The sequence below is a fragment of the Uranotaenia lowii genome, chromosome 2, assembly GCF_029784155.1.
Source record: "Uranotaenia lowii strain MFRU-FL chromosome 2, ASM2978415v1, whole genome shotgun sequence".
Taxonomy (NCBI): Eukaryota; Metazoa; Arthropoda; class Insecta; order Diptera; family Culicidae; genus Uranotaenia; species Uranotaenia lowii.
This window is the reverse complement of record NC_073692.1, coordinates 114,589,456-114,608,518: the sequence shown is the minus strand read 5'-3', so window position 1 is coordinate 114,608,518 and position 19,063 is coordinate 114,589,456. Positions and strand designations below refer to the sequence as shown.

The 19,063-nt window shown below is 33.3% G+C and overlaps 1 long non-coding RNA gene across 1 annotated transcript; it reads left to right on the top strand.

Moving 5' to 3' along the window:
• Positions 1–8,293: 8,293 nt before the first annotated feature.
• On the top strand, positions 8,294–8,923 carry LOC129744221 (uncharacterized). Its single transcript, XR_008736855.1, has 3 exons — positions 8,294–8,619; positions 8,694–8,802; positions 8,878–8,923. It is a non-coding gene; the product is annotated as an uncharacterized LOC129744221 (long non-coding RNA).
• The last annotated feature ends 10,140 nt before the right edge of the window (positions 8,924–19,063 follow it).

Here is a 19,063-nt window from a genome sequence, read left to right as displayed (position 1 = left end):
GAATTAAGACGAATCAGAGGGATACGACGGTGATTGGTGATCCTACCCTACTAGGAATCGCTGTAACTTTTTTGTGATAAAGCTTATCGTGATGCAATCTAGAGTAGAAACATTTGCCTTAATGTATGCTTTGGAAAAAAAAAGACAATGAGTATTCAAAAAGAAGCCGCTTAAAACAATTTTTGATGAGATATCAGTTTTTATACTTCTCCTGAGTAAAATGTCGTAAAATCCCATTCACACTCCAGACTCAATGCAAATCGCTACAGCAATTCAAACAATCTTTAATTTTGCATGTTACTTTCCTTTGATATAATGGTCATTAAAAGCCTGGAGTTTCATTATTTTTATCATTTTCAAGCCCAATGTTAGTAATCCTGCTGTACACTGTGATTCTTCCATTTTTATTAAAAGAGCTAGCAATACAGTCCAGTTAAAAAATCCAAGCTTCTACAGTTTCCAACACACTTTATTATTATAGTGGCCTCTTTAATTCTTTGTTTTAAATTAAATTTCATTGTCCTTAGCAAATAATCTTTTTAATGGAGAATCTAGTCAAAACTGTGATAAATTTAAAAATTTTCAGAAGATCGAAATCACCTATCTTTTAAGATTTTGTCAATTTTTAATGTTTCAAAAGAACAAAAACTTGAATAAAAAAAAAAAAACTATTAAAGAAAAAAATTACTACTCCATTGCACTGGAATAATTTTATAGATTAAAATTTATTAATATGAACTACAAATCTTCAATATACCAAAACGTATGGAGACTCACTGATCAAATATTTAAATTTTTCCTGAAAATGCTAAATTTTCCATTTCTGAAAAGATTAGTGTTACTGTTTTTTTTCTCTTTTAAACATCTTCTATAAATACACCGTGCATTTCCAACAACTTTCAAAGAAGATAATTTGGGAAAAACTGAACAGCATTTTTCAGACAACAAATATTTCACGTGGTTATTAATCCAAATCGGTAGAAAATTGAAGAAGTTATGATAACTTTACCATAACAGAACTTTTGCATTTTTGAATAATTTAAAAAACTACATAGGAAGAATTAAACATGATAAGTCATATGCCAAATTTCAGTAAAATCTGACAATGGGGATGGGTTGCTTGAGTCTCAAACGTAAATAGAATTTTAAGGTATTTTGCTCGGAACGGCTTTAAGAAAATTACCAAACAACCAGTCGGTGAAGTAAAAAGGTAATAATGAAAACCAGTATTTTTTTAATCCGAGCAAAACACCTTAAAATCGCATTTACGCTTGAGACCCCAGCAACCGCTCCCTTTGGTCAGATCATGCTCAAACTTGGCAAGTAACCTTCTGGTAAGCTAATAATCAATTTAAGCTTTGGGCGAGTGAGATTTATTATGTTTAATTCTTCCTATTTTAAGACTGCAGCTCGATAAATTATTCAAAAATGTAATAATTAGGGGAGAGTGGGGATACTTGATCCCCTTTTCTTATTTTCACCATATCTTTTTGGAAAAATTTAGCAACTCGCCGTCTTTGACATTTTCTGACAGCTTGTGATTTCAAGTTTCTATGCTCTAAAAATTAGAACGATACTTGATCCCGTTAATGAACTAGAAGCATTTTCGTGGGAGTAAAAAAATTGCGATTTTTCTGAAGGTAGGGGAGATTCGATCCCCTATTGAAGGAGACTTGATCTTTTATTCAGGAAGCCCCAATCCTTGTATAAAAATCAAACAAAACCTCAAGATAGAATGTTAATTGACTATTTTGGTCATGTTTGTTCTCATTTCACAATTTATAGCAGACATAAGAAGAAAATTTTATAACTTTGTTTCAACGCTAAGAACATTGCATATTTAAAGGCGCTATTTTTTTTAAGGGGAGGGTAGGGTCTAACGGGTATAAAAAAACACCATTTTCACGATTTTTTTCTAGAGCTATCGTTCAAACAAATGTATTCAAATTTTTTGCATTATACAAAGCATTGTTAAAAGAACATTTAGTAATTTTTTCGTAGAAAAATATTGGAAAATGAGCCGGTGACGGAGCATTTTCGAGGATGCCTTTTAGAAAACAGGATTTGCGGTGGACACTGTATCTCAGCACAGAATCATCTGAAATCAAAAAATCGGAGCAAAATATTTTTAATAGATGTTTTTCTGGACCCCAACGTTTTTGTTTAACTTAAAAATATTTTTATGAAATTTTTGTGGCTGTTTGAAGTAAAAACTACGATTTTTCACCTAAAAATCCGCCATTTTTCACCTCTAAAATCTCCCCAAAGTAAAAAAATCAAAAAAGGAAAACGTTGGGGTCTGGTATTTGATATGTAGAAAATATGTTCCAAATTTGAAAAGAATCGGATAAGTAGTTTTCAAATGACGATGTCCACGGACTTTAAAAATGTGCTTTCGAGAAAAACGCGTTTGAAGTTTCTGCTCTTGCATTCTTGCAGTATTAGATAGGAGGGGATAGAGGCCTATAACTTCTACAGTTTTGCTTCAATTGACTTGAAAATTTGACACAACATTCTTGAAATGTTTTGCAATAAGAAAATAAAAAAATAAAAAAATCGATTTTTTGAAAGTGTTAGACCCTACCCCCCCCTTAAATAAGAGAAAATTAATTATTTTCGCTCTTTTCTTCAGACAATAGTTTGATAAATATTAGTTTTTGAATAAATATTAGTTATTTCGTAATCAGCAATCATAACGATCAATTCAAAAGAAGAATATGCCGTTTGGAAGGGGGATCAATTGTACCCAACTCTAGGGGATCAAATGTACCCATAATCAACATTTTAGAAAACTTTTTCTGAAAAAAGTTGAGAGTTTTCCATTTCTTTGAAAATATGGCATTTTGAAGTTCATTTTACGCTCGAACGATTGATACATTGAAACAAATATTTTTTTCATAATTTTCCCATGTAGGGAACATTTTAAAGTGATGAAAAAAGATCTTCGAGTTACATTTTGCAAAATTTTTCAAACAAAGTTCAGTTACTCAAACAATTATTTTGTTAAAAATTTTTAAACTACAAGCATTGTTATTTTGCTCATTTTGGCACATTTTTCTAGAACATTTGATCTTTGTAAGACATTCCAGTTTCGAGATATAGCTAAGGAATCAAGTATTCCCAGGGATCAAATATCCTCATTCTCCCCTACTGTTATGGTAGAGTAACCAAACCTTTTTCAACTTTCAACCGATTTTGATAAATAACCACTTGTACTCTTTGATTTGAATTGATATTTCAAGCAAAGGAAAAATAGAAATAGATTTTTTTAATGTCACCATCGAGTCTAAAACTGAAGGTGAAATAAAATTTTCTCTAAAAAATGCGTTTCAGATTTTTTTTTCGAAACGCTGAGAGTGGTGGCCTACTTGGAACAAAAGCAATGATTTTTTCTCTTTGAACGGATCGATGGAAAAAGCTAATTTTCCGAGACGAGTCGCCACTAGCGCTCAGAGCTGTCAAACCTCATGATCAAAGTAGCAGAGAAAACAGCGAAAAATCAACAAAACATGGCACTGTGTTGTACTATAAAAACTCGCGCGGACAAAAATCGTAAAAAAAATGAATTAAATTTTTATTAGGAAGAAAACACTTTGTTTAAAAAAAGCTCGTATTTCAGAACTATTGAAAAATAAGGAAAAATTGCAAAGATTTATATGTTTGATAAAAAAGTAGCAAGGCAAATTTATGATCACTGATTACAAAACATTACAAAACCATACTTTTGATGTAAACGTTAATCTCTATGAAAATACAGTGCTGAGATGATTCAGAATCACTAATAAGAATATAAAGTATGAGGAAATGAAGGAAATTAGAAAAAATGAAATAATTAAAGATTTCGGTTTAGGTCCGGCTGATTTTGTTCATGTTTTACGTGGATATTAAACAAGTTCTGATTAGTTCAGTTCCGATGTCAAGATTTGAAGCTTTTTAAGAATTTTACCATTGTTAGTTTTTTTTAACCTATCCTCTATGGAAAGTAATCAGATCAGTTTTCCAGATTTCCAGGTTACCCGTCTTTGACTTTGAAAATAGGTATTCTAACGGGCTACCTATGTTGTCCTAACATTTCAAACGTGTTTTTTTACAAATTAGAGCTGGCTAGAAGTGTTTAAAATTTAAAAGAGCAGCCACTGAAATGATAGGGGCCTGAGTTCCGCTCAAATATATGTATAATTTTTTCCATTTTTTATAAAAATAATTTTTTTTTTAATTTAATTTCCAAAATGTGATCGTGAAATATAACCCTTCGATCTTACGATCGTAACCAAAAGAAATGACAAATTGTTGAAAACATTTCAATTCATGTTTGTGTTTCGAAATTATCGAAATTTTTCGGTGAGTTTTAAAATTAATCAAACAAAATCTACTCCTCGAGTAGCTCGAAACGTATAGACAACTAGTAAACTAAACTAAGTAAACGCTACTAAGTAAATAACTAGAAAAAACCAAAACTCCAATTAATATAAGTTTTTCCACTTGCTTGTCGACAATCTCCCATAGTGCGTTACCAAAGTTGGCATAGTTACCACAGGAATTGTTTTATTTTCATAATAAACAAGAATGAGCGCCAAGGATAGGCATGAAGTAAACATGAAAAGTTAGGCTGGCAGATTTTATGAGGTTTTAATTCATATTGAAATGAATTTTTTTTCACCAAAGTAAAAATAATTATTTTATCGAGCGATTCTATGTGCGTGCTTGTCTTAATAAATCGAGTGCGAGTGGTGCGAAAAAAAAATGGAATTTTATGTTATGCTTTCTAGAATTTTTCAACACATTTTCGAGCCTGTCCATTTTTCAAAAACGGGTGAAAAAACGTGCATTCAATTTGAAAATTTCAAACACAAAAACCGGGTATTATCCGGACAAATCAGAGCAAAATTTATCCATTATTTGAACAAAATCAGGAAAAGATAGGAGAAACTTGTACCTTTATTTTTTCGTCGAAGCACATCAAATGTGTTCAATGCCTCAAAACAAAATCTTATTAATTTTGATGAAAATAATTATGAAATATCCATTTTCGGATCAGAAATTAAAACAAATAATTACTCAATTAGATTTTTTTTTTGGTTAATTCAAAAAATTATGTGAATACACCCAGACAAAAACTGAACCATAGAAATATAATCCGGGAATCCGGGCTGATACGGGCAATATTTTCCTTGAATATTTGGGCACGCCAGGATAAAACCGAGAAACCTGGAAACGTTTTAAAAACCGTCGATATTAGAAAATTTTTAAATCGATTAAGAAATATATTAAATTGATTGATAAACATAAGAAAAAAATAGCTACATTGAAAATCATTATCATTGTATTGAAGGTAAAGGTAAAAATGGACACTTGTGTAAAAAAAAAATTTGAATAGATTAATCTAGCTTAATTTCAATATAGCTGAATGTCAGTTGGAACATCTGAGAAGTTTATATATTATTAAAAATAATCTTGTTCATTCCATTGAAGTAGTTCAAAGGTTTTTTATTCAATAGTTGAAGAATGAAAATTGCAAATGTTATGGCCAGTCATTTGATCAATTTAGTAGCATTCAACTACAGTTGAATTTATCTAAAATTTAAATGATTTCATGTCACCCTAACCTGATTCGCTTCAGTACCGCCATCTGATAAAAATAAAAAGGTTTTTAATAAATACGTCAGATGGCAGGTTTGTATCCCTCTAGCGGAAAACTGCGCAGGAGGTGCTTAAAGAGATCCACTGCGCGAGTATAATCCAACCTATGGGAACGAAAGAGATAAGTCGATATTGAATAGAGAAAGATATATAAATGTTGAAACAAAAAACGTACAATCTTACCCGTTGCCGTCTTTTTTCGCCGGTAGTAAACAGCAGGTGTCTGCTGTTGATGGCATACTCACTACACCTATGTATGTACATTATTAAATGTTTATATGTTTACACAGAAAATTTTTTGGACTATAACGTGTCACTGAAAACTGCAACCTTTAAAATAAATCACCTGTAACTAACAAAACCTGTTATTTTAAATTTTTTTCCTTGAAACTTAACGAAGATACATTTATTATTACAGCAATGTCTTGTATAAAAGTTGTACACTAAAAATTAAATATCTCGTTATCATGTTTTCGACCTGTAAAATTATGGTAATGTCCTGCTCCTTTTTGTTACAGGACATTAACGTTATTTTACAAGAAATAATTTTTGCTGTGTAGGTGTTTAGTCAAGTATCGTACAATCAATCATAAAAAGAACTTGAGTTATCTATATTTAATTGCATAGTTTTAATCATACAATTAGCATATTTATACTTGTAATAATCAAGAATTTATAGTTCAATCTACCATAATTATAGTTGAATGTGAGAAGACAACGAAATATGTATAGTTGAATCTATTATATTCATAGTTTAATGTCTAAAATCAATCATACAATTGTAGTTTAATCTATCATAATAACATTTGACTCAATTATACCAGGGAACTTTGATCACCGGGGTAACTTTGATCAACATGAAAATTTTGCAGATAATCATCATTAACCAAGTCTGAAGTTAAAATATCTGAAAACTGTTTTCTACGTTTGAAAGCCTATAAATTGAGTTTCAAAGAGGCTAAATTTGGTTTGTAGTTGCATAGGTATTGTTTTAGAGTTATTTTTATTGTCATGCTATGATAATTTTTGGATATTCAAAAAAACGGACATTTTCTATGAGAAAACCTGTATAGAACAAACAGCTAATAACCTTATACAATTGTTAAGTTTGAATAAAAAAAAGAACATAGGATCAGGGGGAGGATCTAGAGAATTTTGTGGAGGTAAAATTTCATTTGTTTTTGAGGCCTTTAAATATTGAATGATGGGATTAGAAATAGACCAAGAAAAATGATTATGATCACATGGGAGAACTATTCCCTTCATTCCGATAGACATCGACACTCAACCAGAGTAATATTCATACGCCAGGTTGGTCTCCTGTAGTAGAATGTTAATACATGGGCCCTGGAGAGGCGCAAGATGTGGGTTCAAGTCCTACCGGGAGACAAGGCGAATTATTTTCGCATGTTTTTCAACATCGATTTTCTCTTATCTAGTCCCTGAAATTTAATATAACACAGTTGGATTAATTTCTCTACAACAAAAAAAAAATTGTTTATAATTTTTACCCCTGAAACGTATGCAGCCACATTGTCCATCTGTTGGGGTTTTTGCAGTTCGTCCTCGACTGAACTCAACTAGAATTTATTTTTAATTAATGAATTTAACAGTCGAAAAAGAAATAATAAATTGACTTTCAAATTAGTCCCTTTTCTGATTAGAACAGCTAATATGAGCGACACTGTGATTATCCGTTTCCAAAAATGTACTAAAGAATACAATAATAACTTGGTTATTCCAATAATACTTCAAAACATGGTTCTTTTGTAAACTTACTGGCAAATCAACTAATTGATTTAATAAACTTTAAATTTACAAATTTATAGAGATGCAGAAAGCACGTTGGGTCACTTGCTACGGTTTTGTAAGAGTCAATGTGGTTTCCAATTCTGTTTTATGATCTTCTTCTCCAAGTGATGACAATTCACGGCATGTCAACGCGACAGATGATGATGAGTGCTCCTCACTCGTGACTTGCTGATCGGTCACAACACCATCTTTTGAGTATATTTGTTTTTGAAAGAAAACGTTGAAAAATTCAATTGAGTCAAAACAAAAAATTACTATTATTGATGTTTTAAGCCTTCTGTGCTAATTGGTATTAAAAACAATAATTTTGAAGGTTTTGAGATACGTTACAAACTCAGTGATCAAAGTTATCCCGAAACATAAAATCTGTTTTTGTATCATACATTTAGTTATAGCCACTAACTTCGTTTGAATATTCTGCTATTAATGATCATGCTTTATACTCCTTACCTCAGTAAGTTTTTTTTTTAAATTTGAGTGTTACAAAAAAGCAACCCCTTACAAAATATTCGAAAATGAATTAAAACAAAGTGATCAATGTTCCCCCAGTTTACGGTAGTCTGTTTTGGGTTGTTTTTCTGTGAGTGTAATAGCTCTAACCCTCATCTGTCAAATGCTGCGAGTATAATGCAGTACACGGTAATTTTAAATTATCCAGAGACTGATTTGTTTTGGTTCAGGAGACGCATCATATATGAAGATGAAAACAACTGAGTTGAAATCAATCGAAATTTTGAGTTGTTTTTATCTAGTGAGTGTAAAAACCTGGAACTTAGCGAAGACGCGCATTTTTTTGAATCAAGATAGATGAAATAATAGATTGTTTGGTTGGGATCATTGCGATGCTCTAAGTTGCAGTTGACAAAAAATTATTTGTGATTTAGAAAGCAGAAAAATAATTCAACCACTTTATCTTTTCTTCTAGGAATCTTTGCGGAAGCCGAGTAGAATTTAAAATTTTCTTTTGTTTGTTCTTTTTTTCAGATTTGTTACCACCGGATGCAGCGTAGCTTTAACCACTCGGATCGGTGGAAGTTCTGGCTGAGCACCGGACGCCCTCCAGGACCGAGAATGTCATCCGGAAAATCTATTGGCCTCAGGAGAACGAAGCTATTCATCGAACAGCAGGAAGTTTGTTGATCATCAACTACGGCGAAAATGCGACGGGTAAGATTTTCAAAATTTTCTAAGGATTTTACTTATTTTCAGCTACCTTATTTAATCTAGTTTAATCTCTCCAGGTATATTCCGGCCGGATGCCTTTTTTGGTCGGACAAACATTGCCTAGTTCCAGTTGTTCTGGATCTTCATCAATAACGGGAGATTTTCGCTGGTGCATAGAAATTTTCGGTAAGTTTAGTATAGTTAAGAAGAGACTATTTAAGATAATTTTTCATATCCAAATCGCGTTGGCTATACCGGCAGGAAAACGACGTACATGTATATCAGCCAGAAAACGACGGCCGCATCCATATCCTTATGAACCGTTTCAAACATGGAGGCGATCAGTTCAAACTGGTCAAAATTAACTCAATTTCTCCTTTGTCATGATGAATTTCACCGGATGCGGCCACGAATTTCGCTGCTGGGATCGGTGGAAGTCAGATTACACCGGACACAATCCATGAGCAAGAACGGCATCGAGAAATTTGTCTGTTGGCAGGAGGGGAATGATATCCTACTCGTCAACAGTATAAAATGCTGGTTTCCACGCTCAAAATGCGACGGGAAATTAAAAGTATTTTCATGAAGTTGTTTGAATTTATTTAATTCAATCCGAAATTTCACTTTTTTTCATTAAAAAAATATAAGCCCTTTCGAAACCGTGTCAAAATTTTATAAAATTCTGAGTTTTTTGGCTCAGACCGTTCAGACCTGATTGAAAACAACTCAAAATTCGTGAAAATCCCTACAATTCATTTCTGAGTTGTGACGTTCTGATCAAAATTTGAGTTTCCCCAGTTTTGGCAGTTTTGGAATACGCTATAACGGCTATGGCACAAAGGAGATAGTGACCAGTTTGCATCTTGCCCAAAAATCTCCCAAGAAAATTGCAATGGTTGTAGCATAAGACTTAGTCGATTTGGGGTCATTTTTGAATTTCTCAAACCCTGGGGTCTAAAAAGCTTTGTTTTGGCTCAAAACAGATACATGATTTTTTGAGAATTTTTGAGTTAGGTTTACATAAGTAAATTTTAACTTTTAGGTGTGTATGGGAAAATGGAATATCTTGAACTGAAAAATCAACATCATTTTTTATTCTTCTGTGAAACCAAGACTACTTATAGTTTTTTGGGGCAATATAAAAAATCTCTAAGGGAAATTTTCTGCTGAACAACTTTGTTGAATACCGTTACTTCGTTTTTCGTTACGACTTTTGGCATTGGAAAACAACAAATTCAATTGACATCACTGGTGGGTGCTTAGTGAAATATTTCAGGAATAGTAGTCATGCAATATCTAGCTAGGCATTGGCAGTGATGTCAATTGATTTTTTTTAAATATTATAAGACATGCGCCCATTCAACACTTAATAACTTGTCTTATAAAATACGAAGTTACGGTATTCGATAAAGTTGATCAGCGAAAAATTTCTCTTAGAAAGTTCATAAATTGGCACAAAAATCTTAAGCAGGCTAGGTTCCACAGAAGAAACAAACATGATGTTGATTTTTCAGTACAAAATATTCAATTTTTCCACACAAACTTAAAAGTAAACGAAAACGTTACTTACAAATTCTGCAAAAAAAACCATGGATGGATTTAAACCAAAACGAAGCTTTTAGACCCCAGGGTTTGAGAAATTCGAAAATGACCCTAAATCGAATCACTCCAGCGTTGACAAGTCAATCGAAGTTTAATATCAATTTTGTACACAGATAGAGAATATCAACTATACTGTTCCCCTCTTTAAAGATTTTTCGGTAAACATTACAATTCATTTGATAACATTTATATTATACAGAAATTCCTACTTCATAAATCGCCTGCTTGGTGCATACATATTGGTTTACAAATCCATCGACTTCAGATTCACCATACCATTGGACTTACAATCTTGAACGTTCAATGAAAAGAAGAGCTAATGACGATCGCTTGCGTTTATTTCTCACATTTGGGCTGAAGACAAAATTATGAATGGATGTCAATCACCTCACATTTCTTACAAATGTCAACATTTACAGCAAACCTGTTGCTGAATGATTTGTGCAAATAAATAACATGCAGAGTTAGACGTCTTCGGTGAATGGAAAAAATGGTAATGATTCGTTCCCACATTGAAATCATTCATTAGTCGAACATTCATGGTAGCATATCGTTATGAGTTTTCACCACAAAACCCATGTCTGATATTCGAGAATGGAAAGCTCCCACCCACTCAAGCTATAGCTCACCATCATTGCGATTCCATGCCTCTTGCCGAAGCGTAGCTGAAGACTGTTCCACATCGTTATCATCGAGAAACAATCGTGGAAGCAATAAAAATCTCCGAAAAACACACAGATTAATTATTTGATAAAATAATATTTTTTGCGCCACCTTCCCTCTTTTAGCCCCACCAGACCCCTTCTTTGTTAGCATTTGGGAAAACCAACTACCAGTTCATATCGTACATGGTATTTGAGTAAAAACGGCAGAAGGCCTCATGTTTTTCCAACTCCTTACCCGCCCTCTTATTCCTTTCGTCCTATTGATTCTCTGGTGCTACCGCAAAGAAGCCCCCAGCCAACACATCATCCCTATGCTCATCAGAAAAAGCAGATATTTTGTTTGTAGAAGCGGTGTTCCTCAGAAACTCAACCCTCCCTGACACTCTTCACATGCTTCATCGCTCGACGTAATGAGAAGTGCTGAGAAAATGAACGATTTATGAAATATTCATTGAGCCAGCTCCTGTGTTGGCGCTCCACCACCCCCATCGTGAAGCCAGGAAGCCATGTCGGCCCAAATCGTGCTGCGCCTCAATCTGCCGGGGGAAGGAAAAACGAATGCCAGATTTTATGGGTCGTTGAAGATGGTGCTAAATACTGATGGAGGGGAAAGGAAAGCGATTTTCCACTAGGACATGTTTATACCAAGAAGCAACTGTAGAGAGCTGAATGTGTAAATAAAAGGTTTATTTGGATAACTGAGGGAAAAAATTCCCAAGGTTTCAAATGTTTTGTATTGTAACTGAATTTGCCCGTGAGAATCGTTATAAAACTCTTCATAGTATTTTTCCAAAGATTTTTTCAACACAGTTTCCATAGTAATTTTTTGTGATAATTTTAACACGTTAAATCTCATGATGATGATAACGCCCTCCGATTCTACACACTTCTGTTTCTTATATGTCTTTATACCTAATCTTACCTTGATACGATGAACAATGCTGAGAGTGGATCCACGTTTTCTCCACATCCAGAACTGAGGCTGCTTTCCTACTAGCGTGAGCACTAGACTGCCCCAAATTCGTATGGGAAATTCAAAACCTGTGAAATGTTATGCGCTGCAGGCTAAAATTGATCCTAGGCCTAGTACAAGATCTCATGCCAAATTTGGGCCAGATCGGATCACGGGAAGGGGTCGCTCAACGAGCCTAAAGTTTGTATGAGATTTTGAGACATTTTGTTCGGGAGAAACATGAAAAACCAGTGTTTCATCAATAACTGTAGTTCCCATCGGCCGATTTCTTTCAAAAACAGTTTTCTTAAAGCCTAAATTGTGAAAAATATTTCATCCGAAGACTGCATATCGATAAGAGTTAAGATAAAAAAGTTATTAGGCTTCAAAAATGGGCTAACTTTTTTAAGGATGGTATTCATCACTGTTAATAAGTCGGGGCGGTCGAACATGTTGATGCCTCATTAACAGTGATGAATACCACCGTTAAAAAAGTTAGTCCATTTTTGAAAGCCGATAACTTTTTTATCTTAACTCTTATCGATATGCAGTCTTCGGATGAAATATTTCATTCATAATTCAGGCTCTAAGAAAAACCGTTTTTGAAAGAAATCCATCGACGGGAACTAAAGTTATTGATGAAAAACTGGTTTTTCATGTTTCTCCCGAACAAAATGTCTCCAAATCCCATACAAACTTCAGGCTCGTTGAGCGACCCCTTCCCGTGATCCGATCTGGCCCAAATTTGGCATGAGATCTTGTACTAGGCCAAGGATCAATTTTAGCCTGCAGCGCATAACTTTTTCAAAAGTCGGGTCATTTGGGGCAGTCTAGTGGGCACGCATGACTTTCAGGTCCAAAATTTCGTCCACCGGACCCGGTTTCCGCCCAGATTTTTGTTTGGCCACAAAGCTGTTTTCCTCTCTATACTTCTGAATCGAATTTCAGACCACTCCAATGCTTGCTTCTACCATTTTCTTCAACGGACTCAGCGAAATGTTGGAGATAGTACACCATTTTCGCATGTTTTTCGCGCTTTTCCGGGGAAATTCTTCTTATTTTCACGAAAATTATTAAAAATTTAGTTCACAATAAATAGATTTTTGAGTTCAACTGGTAACAAGAACATCCAAAAGAAATCAACTATTTGAATAGTGTTTAGATAAAATGAGACACTCTATACTACGAGTTCGGTGATTTTTTAAACGAATTTTCACAGTTGGTTCGGTAGAAATTACTGAACGTTCGGTAAAAAAGTCGAATAGGTAACCTTTTAACATTTTTTTATGTAAATATTTCTGTAATAACTACTAAGCTCCTGTTCCTTTAGCCGATTAATCAGTGAAATTATTTTGTCACGTACACAATTGCCACTTTGTCTAATAACTTTTAATAAGTCAGTTGAAAAATTTCCGAGCTGAATTTTAAAATTACCGAAATTACAGCAAGATCAAAATTCGGTTAAAACAATCGGTTCAAATCCAGCAGCATCGAACCCCTAAAGATTCGTGTAAGTCAGTTAAAGTTAGGGGGGAACTGGAATGTGAACTGAAGTGAATTGGAGGAATATTATTCATCAGGTTATGTCATGAGACGGAAAACCATGTATCTAAATGTGTGGGAAAATGAGTAAACTTGCGTTAAAATGAGAGAAACCAGTGCTCAAAGAGAAAGAAATTGTGCGAATTGTTGCAAATTGTGGAATTTTCTTCATTTCCATCCCTAATTCCAAGAATTCTCTCTCCATTTCAGCCTCTCGACCAAAAGGCTTAACAGTCACAAATTCTTGCCCCATGACGATGACGGCTCGCAATTCTGATCATACCCCTTTGGCTCTAAGAGCCTCAAATGTTTTTTTATCGGTTAACCCAACTTTTTCGGTAAGTTTTGCCATTTAACCAAAATTTCAGATTTCATAATTTTGGTCTTTTCGGGTCATTCGCTACACCTTTATAAAATGTTTGTTTTCAAGCAAATTCGAAGCAAACCAGCCGATCAACGATCAGAAATAAGGAAAAATACCATTTTTTTTACAAACAAATCCAACCCAATAAAAAACGTTTGTATGAAACAAAGTAACTGCATGACATGCTCGCTATCTGAAACTAAATTAGGGACAAAATACGCTTACATTTTTTAATTTCAAAATTGAAAATAGCTCGAGAGTAAATCATCAGTATCAGTAAGAATCAGTTTGGTTCAACCAACAAATTGCTGTTTTTGATATTTTGAAATTTTAATTTTAATTTATTTCATTTCCGATTTAGTCTCGTGACGTCAATGCACAATGCACTAATTTCTGAACCACGATTTGTAAAACCGTTGTGACGTCACGAAATTTTATTTTCAGCTACAAGAAATAAATCAATCTATATTCTTTAAATTAATACATACATTAACTGAAAAAGCTTAAAAACTCAACAAACAATGTGATGTGGTGATGAAATAGATCCATTCTATCCCAAAAAATAAAGTGCATTGAATCCAAAAAGACCCAAAGAACAGAAAAAGTTTGCAACACTGCGAATATCAATTTAATTCAAAATTAATCTGTGTAAATATGTGATCACGAAAATATTTTTTTTAAATCCAATGCTAGAAAAAACTTATTTGCGTAATGACTTTTAAATGTGTATGGAATTTTGAGAAATTTTGTTCGGAAGGAACATGCACCATTTTGTTAAGTCTTTATCGGTCGATTTCCTTTCATTTTAGTTTTCAACGAAGCTTTGATTATGACAAATATTTCATCCCTTAGTCCCATTTTAATTAGAGTTATGATAAAAAAGATATTGAGTTTTCATAATTAGCTTCTGAATGGTCAATTAACAAAAACCCGCATGAATTTTCGATAATCAACGCTTAAAACCCCCTGTTTAATGTATAATAACTGTTTTATCAAAACTCTAATCCAGATACGTTCTTCAGATGAAATATTATAATAATCAAAGCTTTAAGAAAACTCAAATTTAAAAGACGGTCGATGAAGCCTAAAATTATTGGTGAAAAACTTTTTTTTTATGTTCATCCCGAACAAAATCAACATTATTCCATACAAATTTCAGGTTTTTTTGTACGACCTCTTCCCTTAGGTTGATCAGGCCAAAATTTTTCATGGAATTTTGCGATAATGCATATTTTCATTCGTATAATTTCAGAATTTATTTTGGAGTTCCTTTTGTGGAATTTAATGTGTATACACGGGGTTCGATTTGCGCATTTTCTTGTTACACTGGTTTTATAGAAATACCATAATTATGTTGAAGTAAAAAGTCTTGAATGTTTTCAAAAAAGAAAATCAATTTTCGAGACGTCACAACATATTATTTACCCGGGTGCAAGGTTGTGAATCATCTGAACCGATTTTTATTCTAAAAATTGCATTGAATTCCTTTTGAAAAATCTGAAAAGACTTTTAATTTTCGACAACATATGACGTTTAAATTAATCATGAATTGAAAAACAGTAGAATATTCGTGACGTCACAACGCTCAAAAATAGATACGTATATCGCCGGTCCAGAGCGTAAACTAGAAGTGATGTGATGATTCTATATCTCTTCTCTTGCTTAAAAGATGGCTTTTATAACATCAATTCGCTATAACTTTTTTGACACAACAGGTTTTTTTTTAACAAAGTTTTGTTTCAAATCAAAAATAATTGTTAAAATCAATTCAATTTTTTACTAAAACTTTTAAATTTCAACGAGAACTTTCTCAAATCTTAAAAAAAGTAACTGGATATCTTTTGATGGAAAATAAAGCTCAAGAAATTGCCTTCCTGATTGTGTTCAAATCATTTGTGAATATTGAAAAATAAAAATCGGTTCTCCAGATGAGGAGTATTTGGATTTATTATTAGTATTTGGATCATTTATAATTCATCTTCACATATATCACTCCTGTTTCCTTTTAAAATATTAGTTCATGGTGTTTTTTTTATTCAAAGTAAAATACTTAATTAGGTTGTTGATGTTTTTTCGAGGATTCTAACTTCTTACTGGCATTCTAGATCTAGGTCCAAATAAAGGGTATAAGTCCAGTATTAAAACAGGAACAGTAGGTTCAAAGTAGGAAACTTTGATCATCCATATCTTATTAATTCTATCAAAAACGGCAATACAAAGGATAATAATTCTCATTGAAACTTTCAGATATGACAGTTAACTACGAATTGGTTTTCTAAAAACCACAAAACACACATTCATGTGAGAGAATAACATGGGTTGCTATAAATTACCGCTTGAAGGGTCCAAAGTAGGGCAACTAACCCTAAGTCATAATATGGGAGAGTGGGGAATCATGGGCCACTTTTTTTCGTTGTTCCATAACTTCTTTATTATAGAAGATAAAATGAAAATAAAAAATGGTATGGTTTTCTACATTTTCAAGGTATCACAAGGTTTTTTTTTTAAATTTTTAATAAGTTATTTTCCCCAAATTCTGTCTGTTTTTAAAAAAGGAATATTTTTTGGATTTTTAAAAATGGTGGGGAATCGTGGGCCACTAAATCCAAATTGACCAAATAACATGCAAAGTTTATGAGTTGACCCAAAACTGTGATTTCATAATTCATTTCGTTATTTTAAAGCGATTTCAGGTGATGAAACAGAAAAGAGAAATGTGTACGATTGAATAGATTCCAAAACCTGGCTCGCGAACGTTTTTGCAAAATTCCTTGTATAGATGGACAAAATATTTTTCATAACTCTTCATTTGGCATAAGAAAACATTACAGATAGGGAAAACGTATTTTAAGTTCAGAATGTGTATAAAAACATAAAAATATAGGTGGTTAAAGATGTGTGGCCCACGATTCCCCACAAGCTATTATTTGCAAATTGGTGGCGTTTGTGTGACTTATTGATGTTTCATCAAAAATTCCTTTCCCACGTGAAAGATCAAGACAAAACTAAGATCATAAGCGTATGAGCTTATTTTTGTTATGAACTTCAGGTTCCCCATCGATGCAATTAGCGGGTGTATTTTTAATTATGAAAGTAAATTTTTCTAACTGTTTTTAGCTTGATAAATAAAAGAAGCATATGATGCGTATTGAAGTCAACAACATATAGAAATATATGCTCACGCAAAGCGACGACGATGACAGTTGGTTCGAGATTTTTATCTCAACACACATCCGTGATATGAATAGTGGCCCACGTTTCCCCATGGCCCACGATACCCCACTCTCCCCTACTCAATTTTTTTTTTGGGACTCAGATTCCATTCAATCCAAAAATGTTTAAATATTGAATATTTTATCTTCGAATATCAAATCAAAACGAAATAGCGATAACATCGGGAGCACACAAAATCGAATTTTCGCTGTATTGAATTAGAGCTTAGGATAGGACACTTAAGTTTTGAATTTGAAAAAAAAACCTGAAGACATTTATTTTTCACAGTTAAAGACTTCATTTTTCAAATCGTAGCGAAACATATAGAATAAAACCTCTGTAACCACAAAATAAATAAATATTTTGCCCGAGTGTGTGATTTGAGTGCGGAAACTGGATTCTCCAATACTCGTGTTATAAGTTCAATTCCGGAATTTTCTGTTTCGATCAAATACCGAAATGTTTAAAAGTTTACTAAAATTGTCTCGTCCTCACCCTAACAGCCTCCATCCATTGAGCAAACCAGTGTGAGAGAAAGAACTTTCGGATTCGGAAAGGATTGATGTTGGGAAGCAGATAATGAAAATATGGTTTATTTTATTTTCACAAAGCTTTTTTTTATCGGGTGTTGCGGGCGAAAACCGACGATAATGAAAATCTCATCAATGGATGTGTGGATACATCAGGGGGCTTTTTCTCGCCTCCCCTCCCCACCCATTTCGCTCATTTCCTACGCCTCTTGTGGTACGCCTGGAATCGGATTACATTGGCGGCTTATCTTAATCATTGAGCCATGTTTGATGGTGACGTGTCGGTTTTCCAGCACCTCGTTTGCCATAATCTTCGGTGGAACCGAACCACCGCATTCAATTTTGGGGCAGTTCTGAAAAAAAGGTTTTATTTATATCAGTTTTAAAATTCGCAGCTAATGAAAGGGAAAATGTTTTAATTCTCGATAATATTTACCGATCGGTCTGGATTCCTGGAAGTTGTTTATCAAAATTATACTTTTATTCGTTGCCCTCTTTTGAAAGTTTTTAAAGTAAACTCCAACTTTCTGAATTTCACACGCTGTTTTTCTAATGCAAGAAGAAAAAGAAAATCAAAAGTGTTTAAGTGGAGACTTATTCTTATAGGCTACTTAAAAAAAATGATAAACCGTACATACTACTTGAAAACTATTATTGTATTTTTTGACATAGAATGTTAGCAAGGCCGTGCAAAGGAGAAGGGGACCTTGGATCTAATCCCCCCCCCACCATGGAAAGTTTTCAGTTGATCCCTGTAGATGTTTAAAAATAAATGTTAATAAATATGTCAGAAAATCGGCTCGCTTCCAGCGAAAATTTTTCCCAAATCACTCAAGGCCTAAGACTATTAGCCATTTCATTTTAAGACAATTGTAAAGGTCGATTTGCGATTCAATTAATCTTTTGAATTGAAACTCTAATCAACACACAAAAAAACTACATCGCCTTTAGAATGGGGTTTTATAAACAAGCGTAACTGAACAAGTTCCGAATTTAAGGCGAACCATTTAAAGTCCAAAATTCATTCATGGAATACTTATTTTACACATCAAAAAATTAGTAGCCTGTGGTGGCTATTAGAGAGAGAGAGAGAGTTTGGGAGAAACGTGATTATCTGGTGAGAAAATGTTTATTTTTAGAAAGCGAATGGAAGGCCCGGGGGGAGGAATTATGTTCAAATGTGTTTCAATTGAGTCTTCAATATTTGCTGCACATTGCTTTTCATCCTCTCCTTGAATTTCATTAAACAAAATCAAATGAATTTTGAAAAATTTGAAATAATAGTACAAAAGTGAAAGCTTTGAACAAATTTTCTCAATATTTATACTTATTTTGATTTCCTTATATACAACTTTTCGTAAATTGTATATATGGTAGTTTAAATGAAAATAACACACACATTTTTGGATAACAAAATGTAGATAAAAAATTCATGCTATTTTCAATATTTTTTCCTGAGCTTCTCCATATCAAGACTAGGCTTACAATCAATCTTTGATGATTTTTACTTTGCAACTATTTGAAGGGGAGAATGAGGATACTTGATCCATGGGGATACTTGATTCCTAAGCTATATATC